The sequence below is a fragment of the Salvelinus sp. IW2-2015 genome, linkage group LG16, assembly GCF_002910315.2.
Source record: "Salvelinus sp. IW2-2015 linkage group LG16, ASM291031v2, whole genome shotgun sequence".
Taxonomy (NCBI): domain Eukaryota; kingdom Metazoa; phylum Chordata; class Actinopteri; order Salmoniformes; family Salmonidae; genus Salvelinus; species Salvelinus sp. IW2-2015.
In genome coordinates, this window is record NC_036856.1 from 41887259 (window position 1) to 41897227 (window position 9969).

A 9969-nucleotide genomic window follows, 5' to 3' on the forward strand; every position below is an offset into this window, starting at 1 on the left:
GGGTTGGAAGGAGAGATGGTAGGGATTGGAGCAGAGAAGTGATGAGGGCTGAGGGTAGGGTTGAGGAGAGATGTAGGTGCGCTTGGGTAGCAGGAGAGATGGGTAGGGTGCGTTGTAGGGTGAGAGAATGGTTAGTGGAGAGATTGATCGCGCCTGTAGGGTAGGAAGGAGAGATATAGGGGCTTGCGTGAGAGATGATAGGGCTGTTGGGAGTAGGAGGAGAGAGGAGAGAAAAGGAAACAAAGTGATAGGATGAGAGACCTGCAGTGAGTAGTAGCAGACAGGACCCTTTAGAGCGCGATGATTAGTAGGAACAGCCTGCTAGTAAAATGAAGTCAAGTGGAATTGCCTGCTTTTAGTGCGAGGGGTTGTGAAAGGGTGAGGTCAAAAGAGGCAAGGAAGGAAAGAGAGAGTTGGAAAGAAAGTAAACGAAGACAGACGTCTGAGGTTTGCAATTGCCAAGTACGAAAGAGGGGACCTCGTCAGGAAATGAGCTCATTCAAGGTGGCAAACTCATTGAGGAACTCTTCAAAGGCAACTGGGGCGATAGAAGACAACAATGTAATGTTTAAGTGGGACAGGTATGGACAGTTGACACCATGAGATTCAAATGAGGGAGCTGGACAGGTGAGAAAAATAAATCTCAGTTAGGAGAAATTGAGCCCCTTCGTGCCACCACGACGCCAGATTGCTCTCGGACTATGAGAGAAAACGTAGTCAGATGAGAGAGAGAGCTGAAAGTAGCAGTGTCCTCTGGTGGTATCCATCGCTCCTCAGGACAAAAAAGTCAACAGGACCGAGCAGAATAGGCTGAGGAATTTCTTGACCGCGATTTGGCATGTCCAAAACGCTGCCAGAGACCAGGAATCTCCACATGGGTTGTGCCTCAGTACACTAAATTATAGAGTTGCAGCGTCTGTAAGCCTACAGGAAGGGACGGAACAGGTATAGAAAACACACACAAAATAACTAGGTAAAGATACTCAAGTGAGGACTCTAGTTCCTTTCCTCAACAACTCCGACAATTCGCAAACAAACGCGCATAACCGTCTTTGTTACGGCCGAGCGGTCTTAGTTTTGCAGAACGAGACCTGCCACTTATAGCTCCCGCTGAAAACCAGGGGAGACTGAAGTTACACACTATTTGCTAGTTGGCCTAGCAGAGTGTGAGAGGAGCATACCTCCTTGTTACTAATTGCTAAATGCCTAGGAGAGGGGAAACCACTCCCCCTCCAAATACAGGCACCGATTACCAAAATGACAATAGTCCCAAATTGTCCTGCCCCTTGATCTGGTTGATGTGTCAACATCATCTGCAAGTTATGAGCAGGAAGCAGTTCACACCACCAAGTAGACTGCTGGAAGACAGAAGCAGTTCCACACCAAGTAGACGCTGGGAAGACAGGAAGCAGTTCACACACCAGTAGACTGCTGGGAAGACAGGAAGCAGTCACACACCAAGTAGGCTGCTTGAAAGACAGGACAGCAGTTCAACACAAGTAGGCTGCTGGGAAACAGGAAGCAGTTCACACACAAGTAGACTGCTGGGAAGACAGGAAGCAGTTCACAACCAAGAGGCTGCTGAGAAGCAGGAAACACTTCAACACCAAGTAATGCTGAGAAACAGGAAGCAGTTCACCACCAAGTAGCTGCTTGAGAAGGCAGGAAACACTTCACACACCAGTAGCTGCTGAGAGACAAGGAAAACACTTCACACACCAAGTAGGCGCTGAGAAGACAGGGGAGCAGTTCACACACCATAGTAGGCTGCTGAGAAGACAGGAAGCACTTCACACACCAAGTAGGCTGCTGAGAAGACAGGAACACTTCACACATCAAGTAGACTGCTGAGAAGACAGGAAGCAGTTCCACACACCAAGTAGACTGCTGGTAAGACAGAAGCACTTCACACACCAAGTAGACTGCTGGGAAGACAGAAAGCAGTTCACACACCAAGTAGGCTGCTGGGAAGACAGGAAGCAGTTCACACACCAAGTAGACTTGCTGGGAAGACAGGAAGGAGTTCACACCACCAAGTAGGCTGCTGGGAAGACAGGAAGGCAGTTCACACACCAAGTAGGTGCTGGAGACAGGAAGCAGTTCACACACCAAGTAGACTACTGGGAAGACAGGAAGCAGTTCACACACCAAGTAGGCTGCTGGGAAGACAGGAAGCAGTTCACACACCAAGTAGGCTGCTGGGAAGACAGGAAGCAGTTCACATACCAAGTAGGCTGCTGGGAAGACAGGAAGCAGTTCACACACCAAGTAGACTACTGGGAAGACAGGAGGCACTTAATATAGATGGCCCTAGCTAGCAAAAATACAGTAGTAGACAGCAGATAAAGACAACAATTATACTTATCACTCCTGGAGATATCTAGCTATAGAATGAAGCAGACAGGAAGATGAAAACAGTCATGTGACCATTGCTTACAGAACACCAGTAATCATTGATTCCACATGGTGCTGATTGGTGCAGTCAGGCTTTGACCAATGTATGACACTAACAGGCTGTATTWTTTATTTTATTTGACCTTTATTTAACGAGGCAAGTCAGTTAAGAACAMATTTTTATTTTCAATGACTGCCTAGGAACAGTGGGTTAACTGCCTTGTTCAGRGGCAGAACGACAGATGTTTACCTTGTCAGCTCTGGGATTCGATCTTGCAACCTTTCGGTTACTAGTCCAACGCTCTAACCACTAGGTCCAGTCAGTCAAAAAATGTGATATTTCTGTATTTTATATCTATTTCCACACCGAGGTTGGAGTCATACAGTGAAATTGTGAAAAGGTTGACAACCCCCCCTCTCTGAAAAGACTGCCTGAAATGTCAGCCTGTTTTTAGTTAATAGACCAATAAGAAGTTCCAAACCTCTGCCAATAACAGAGTTTTTTTTTCTTCAGTTTTCCCTTTCCCACTCACACCACTCCCAGGTAAATTGGTAAAAAAAATGGTAAATTCTTTCTTGAGAAATTGCTCTGCTAAGAAGCTATTTCTGTTTATTGTTTACCATTTTAATTGAGTAAGGTACTTCATTGTTAACCAGCAATGATTTGATGGGGAGAAATAAATAAAAATGTCTGCATTCAACCTTTAACACAATTTCCTGACAAAAACACATTTATAAATTCAAAATATGACTTTTATTTTCATCAAACAGTCACATCACCTTCTTAGGCCTCCTTATTACCAAGAACACTCAGTCCTCCTCACTGCCAGGAACACTCAGTCCTCCATACTACCAGGAACACTCAGTCCTCCTCACTACCAGGAACACTCAGTCCTCCTCACTACCAGGAACACTCAGTCCTCCTCACTACCCAGGAACATCAGTCCTCCTCACTCCAGGAACACTCAGTCCTCCATACTACCAGGACACTCATCCTCCTCACTACCAGGAACACTCAGTCCTCCTCACTACCAGGAACACTCAGTCCTCCTCCACTACCAGGAACACTCAGTCCTCCTCACTACCAGGAACACTCAGTCCTCCTCACTACCAGGAACACTCAGTCCTCCTCTTACTCCAGGAACACTCAGTCCTCCTCACTACCAGGAACACTCAGTCCTCCTCTACTACCAGGACACCTCAGTTCCTCCTCACTATACCAGGAACACTCAGTCCTCCTCACTACCAAGAAACACTTCAGCTCCTCCTCATACCAGGAACACTCAGTCCTCCTCACTACCAGGAACACTCAGTCACTGACCGCTCTCACTACCAGGAACACTCAGTCCTCCTTCGCACTGTCCAGGAACACTCAGTCCTTCCTCACTACCAGGAACACTCAGTCCTCCTCACTACCAGGAACACTCAAGTCTCCTCACTACCAGGAACACTCCAGTCCTCCTTACTACCAGGAACACTCAGTCCTCCTTACTACCAGGAACACTCAGTCCTCCTCATTACCAGGAAACACTCATCCTCCTTATTATCAGGAACACTCAGTCCTCCTCACTACCAGGAAACACTCAGTCCTCCTCACTACCAGGAACACTCAGTCCTCCTCACTACAGGACACTCAGTCCTCTCTCACTTACCAGGAACACTCAGTCCTCCTTACTTATCAGGAACACTCAGTCCTCCTTACTACCAGGAACACTCAGTCCTCCTTATTATCAGGAACACTCAGTCCTCCTTATTATCAGGAACACTCAGTCCTCCTCATTACCAGGAACACTCAGTCCTCCTGATTATTCAGGAACACTCAGTTCCTCCTCATTACAGGAACACTCAGTCCCCTCCTTATTATCAGGAACACTCAGTCCTCCTTATTATCAGGAACACTCAGTCCTCCTCATTACCAAGAACACTCAGTCCTCCTCACTACCAGGAACACTCAGTCCTCCTTACTACCAGAACACTCAGTCCTCCTTACTACCAGGAACACTCAGTCCTCCTTATTATCAGAACACTCAGTCCTCCTCACTACCAGGAACACTCAGTCCTCCTCACTACCAGGAACACTCAGTCCTCCTTACTGCCAGGAACACTCAGGTCCTCCTCACTACCAGGAACACTCAGTCCTCCCACTACCAGAACACTCAGTCCTCCTCACTACCAGGAACACTCAGTCGTCCTCACTACAGGAACACTCAGTCCTCCTCACTGCTAGGAACACTCAGTCCTCCTTACTACCAGGAACACTCAGTCCTCCTCACTACCAGGAACACTCAGTCCTCCTCACTACCAGGAACACTCAGTCCTCCTCACTACCAGGAACACTCAGCCTGCCTGATTTTCAAACTGAAACAAAATAATGATGTTAATAATAGCCATGTCACATTGTTGTTCCTTCATCAAAACGACCAAGAACGGCCATGTTTTTTTCCACAACCTTTCCCGCAATAAAACCCAGAAGACTTAATATAACGGCACATCGTTATATTTCAGATAATAACCACAGTCATTTGGGCTTGGCAGGTCCATTGTATAGGAGGATGTGAATATTAAAAGAGACATCCAGCAGGCAGTGGATGTGAATATTACAGAGACATCCAGTCAGACTAGTGGATGTGAATATTACAGAGACATCCAGCCAGGCAGTGGATGTGAATATTACAGAGTCATCCAGCCAGACTAGTGGATGTGATATTACAGAGTCATCCAGTCAGACTAGTGGATGTGAATATTACAGAGTCATCCAGCCAGACTAGTGGATGTGAATATTACAGAGACATCCAGCCAGACTAGTGGATGTGAATATTACAGAGACATCCAGTCAGACTAGTGGATGTGAATATTACAGAGAACTCCAGCCAGACTAGTGGATGTGAATATTACAGGAGAATCCAGTCAGACTAGTGGTGTGAATATTACAGAGTCATCCAGCAGACTAGTGGATGTGAATATTACAGAGACATCCAGTCAGACTAGTGGATGTGAATATTACAGAGACATCCAGCCAGACTTATGGTGGATGTGGGGAATATTACAGAGACATCAGCCAGACTAGTGGATGTGAATATTACAGAGACATCCAGTCAGACTAGTGGATGTGAATATTACAGAGACATCAGCCAGACTAGTGGATGTGAATTACAGAGACATCCAGTCAGACTAGTGGATTGTGAATATTACAGAGTCATCCAGTCAGGCTAGTGGATGTGAATATTACAGAGGCATCCAGCCAGACTAGTGGATGTGAATATTACAGAGTCATCCACCAGACTAGTGGATGTGAAATTACAGAGACATCCAGCAGACTAGTGGATGTGAATATTACAGAGACATCCAGCCAGACTAGTGGATGTGAATATTACAGACATCCAGCCAGGCACGTGGATGTGAATATTACAGAGACATCCAGTCAGACGTTAGTGGATGTGAATATTACAGAGACATCCAGCCAGACTAGTGGATGTGAATATTACAGGACATCCAGCCAGGCTAGTGGATGTGAATATTACAGGACATCCAGTCAGACTAGTGGATGTGAATATTACAGAGTCATCCAGCCAGCGTAGTGGATGTGAATATTACAGAGACATCCAGCGCTAGTGGATGTGAATATTACAGAGCATCCAGTCAGACTAGTGGATGTGATATTACAGAGACATCCAGCCAGACTAGTGGATGTGAATATTACAGAGACATCCAGCCAGACTAGTGGATGTGAATATTACAGAGCATCCAGCAGACTAGTGGATGTGAATATTACAGAGTCCATCCAGTGCAGACTAGCTGGATGTGAATATTACAGAGACATCCAGTCAGACTAGTGGCATGGAATAATTACAAGACATTCAGTCAGATAGTGGATGGAATATTACAGAGTTCATCCAGCCAGGCTAGTGATGTGAATATTACAGAGGCATCCAGCCAGACAGTGGATGTGAATATTACAGCAGACATTCAGTCAGACTAGTGGATGTGAATATTACAGAGTCATCCAGTCAGACTAGTGGATGTGATATTACAGAGGTCACAGCCAGGCTAGTGGATTGGGATATTACAGAGTCATCCAGCCAGACTAGTGGATGTGAATATGTACAGAGACATCCAGGCAGACTAGTGGATGTGAATATTCAGAGACATCCAGTCAGACTAGTGGATGTGTATTTACAGAGACATCCAGTCAGACTAGTGGATGTGAATATTACAGAGTCATCCAGCCAGGCTAGTGGATGTTAAATTACAGAGACATCCAGCCAGACTAGTGGATGTGAATATTACAGAGACATCCAGCCGACTAGTGGATGTGAATATTACAGAGACATCCAGCCAGACTAGTGGATGTGAATATTACAGAGACATCCAGCCAGGCTTAGTGGATGTGATTATACAGAGGACATTCCAGCCAGACTAGTGGATGTGAATATTACAGAGACATCCAGCCAGACTTGTGGATGTGAATATACACAGACATCCAGTCAGACTAGTGGATGTGAATATTACAGAGACATCAGTCAGACTAGTGGATGTGAATATTACAGAGTCATCCAAGCCAGGCTAGTGGGATGTGAATATTTACAGAGTCATCCAGCCAGACTAGTGGATGTGAATAATACAGAGGCATCCAGTCAGACTAGTGGATGTGAATATTACAGAGTCATCCAGCAGGCTAGTGATGTGAATATTACAGAGACAGCCAGTCAGACTAGTGGATGTTAATATTACAGAGACATCCAGTCAGACTTAGTGGATGTGAAATTTACAAGACATCCAGTCAGCCTCATGGATGTGGGAATATTACAGAGACATCCAGTCCAGACTAGTGGATGTGAATGATTACAGAGACATCCAGCCAGACTAGTGGATGTGAATATTACAGAGACTCCAGCCCAGGCTAGGTGGATGTGAATATTACAGAGACATCAGCAGCTAGTGGATGTGAATATACAGAGACATCCAGCCAGGCTAGTGGATGTGAATATTACAGAGAATCCAGCCAGACTAGTGGATGTGAATATTACAGAAGCATCCAGCCAGACTAACACTAACTTCTTTATAGGGCACTACTTTTGAGTAGTGAGTAGTGAGAGTAGTGAGCCCTATTAGAGCCCTATTTTAGCACTGTTAAGAGCCCTGGTCAAAAGTATTTTAAAATGTTTATTTAACTAGGCAAGTAACATTCTTATTTTCAATGACGGCCTAGGAACAGTGGGTTAATTGCCTTGTTCAGGGGCAGAACRACAGATKTTTACCTCGCCAGCTCGGAGATTCGATCTTRCAACCTTTCGGGTTACTAGTCCAACGCTCTAACCACTAGGCTACCTGCCGCCCTAAAAGTAGTGCACTATATCGGGAATAGGGTGCCATTTGGGATGCACCCAGAGAAACGGTCCAGCAGGGATGGGCGGACCTGGACACTACGTTCAAATGATCCAATATATTGATATGTTGTCTCAAGAGTGTGTTCAGTTCCTTTCAAATGTTTCTTGTTTTCACTTATCAAAACATACTCTGACAATAAATGGCACAACTTGAGGGGAATGGGAATAAGAAAACAAATCCAGGACAGAACTCAATTTGTAATGTCTGTCTTCTGCCAGGTATTGTGTAATCATTGTGCTTGTTTATCAGSATACTTCTGACAGTTTCTTTGTCAAACTGATAAGAATGGGTATGTTTCCTCCACTTGACAGGAGACGCATGAGGAGAGATTTAATGGAGGCCATGAGTCCTCCAGACCCTTAATTAAGACAGATGCTTCAGGACCAGGACCCAGCCCCACCCCCCAGGTGACTGCYCAGGTGATCCCAGAGGTGACCCCCCAGGATGGGGCCAGCCAAGAGAGCCAGGGGGTGTCCCAGGGGGTGAAGACTGGCCCCAAAGGGATGGTGATCAGGGGGATGACCTTCTACAAATTTGACCAAATGGTGGCTGATGACGGGGAACCAGGGGAGAATTGTGAGTTCTGACTTTTGAGATCTGAGATCTTATTGACCTCATCAGACGGACAACATATCTATCTCTGTCTTTTCCACAAACTGCTATTTAGAATGGCTGGTCCCTGGCTAATGGCTGGTCCCTGGCTAATGGCTGGTCCCTGGCTATGCTGAAACAGCAGCTGTAAACAGCTGATGTAAAGTCACAAGCAGTCAGGTCCTTTCCACACAGCCTCAGCATCACAAGCAGCCAGGGTCATTTCCACAAAGCCTCAGCATCACAAGCAGCCAGGGTAATTTCCACACAGCCTCAGTCACAAGCAGCCAGGGTCATTTCCACAGAGCCTCAGTCACAAGCAGCCAGGGCCAGTTCCACACAGTCTCAGCATCACAAGCAGCCAGGGTCATTTCCACACAGCCTCAGTCACAAGCAGCCAGGGTCATTTCCACAAAGCCTCAGTCACAAGCAGCCAGGGTCATTTCCACACAGTCTCAGCATCACAAGCAGCCAGGGTCATTTGGCTCTTTTAATACTGTTTGTATTTCTTTCTGGAATTACTCCTCTTGGTGTCACAGTCAGAAGTGTCCGCCTTACAGGCCGTCATCTCTCCTGTTTAACATTAAACTGACCATTTTGTCCTGATGTGTAAACTATTGTTTGTATTATTTTCTCTGACCAGTCTTTGAGTATGATACGTTCAGTGGCGACGGCCCAGTCAACCTCCTCATCGAGGAGCAGCTTATCCAGCACAGAGCCCCTCAAAGAGCCAAAGAGAAGGCGGGACCAAGAGCTGCTTGGCCAAAGAGCAGAGACCAAGTGGGAGGGGCCAGTCAGATCAGCCAATCAACACATGCCATCCAAACGCAACCCGACACTGTAACAACAGTGACTTCTATGACGACTGCATCGCCCACAGGACATACAGCAGAGGACCAGACGGTCACCGCCACCAGGAACGCTGATATTAACTCAACTATGGCTGAGACCACTGGTCAGACCACCACTAGAGGAACTGAGAGGCCCGCCCCCATGATGGTCAAACCAGCCAGCATCACTCAGACCACAGAGGGACCAGTCACTACAACAACCACTCAGGTATCCAAGGAGACCATGAGGCGGACGACAGTCAGACCGACTGACACACCTGTCATGGCCTTGGAAAGCACTGGTTTGGAATCACTAAGGGCCTTGGAAGTGAAAAACAAAAGACCATCAGAGACGATTGCAAGCACTAGTACAGTCGACAAGCTCAACACTCAACGACTAACAATAACTACAGAGGCTTCGACCATCAACACAAAGACCACTACAGTTGGCACGACAACTGCTGCCGTGACAATAACTCCTAAAACGCCCACAACAACGGTTTTGCTAGCGACTACTACATCGCCAATGGAAAGGTTGACTTTGTCTCCCACAACACAGAGGCAGACCACCCCCTCCTCCACTAGACCACCAGCCACCGCCACCACCACCACCACCACCTCTACTACCACCACCATTGGCCAGCCTCAACCTGCCAGACGCAGATACAGCATCAGCTGGGAGGAGGAGGGGGGGATCCCTGAGGACCCAAAGGAACCAGGGCAACAAACATCCACCAGGAAGCTTGGTAGGTTCTTCTTGTCAGTT

The 9969-nt window shown here is 46.7% G+C and overlaps 1 pseudogene; it reads left to right on the forward strand.

Annotated features, from left to right (window-relative positions):
• Positions 1 to 9969, forward strand: part of LOC111975511 (olfactomedin-like protein 2B) — a 37721-nt pseudogene that overhangs the window by 24170 nt on the left and 3582 nt on the right.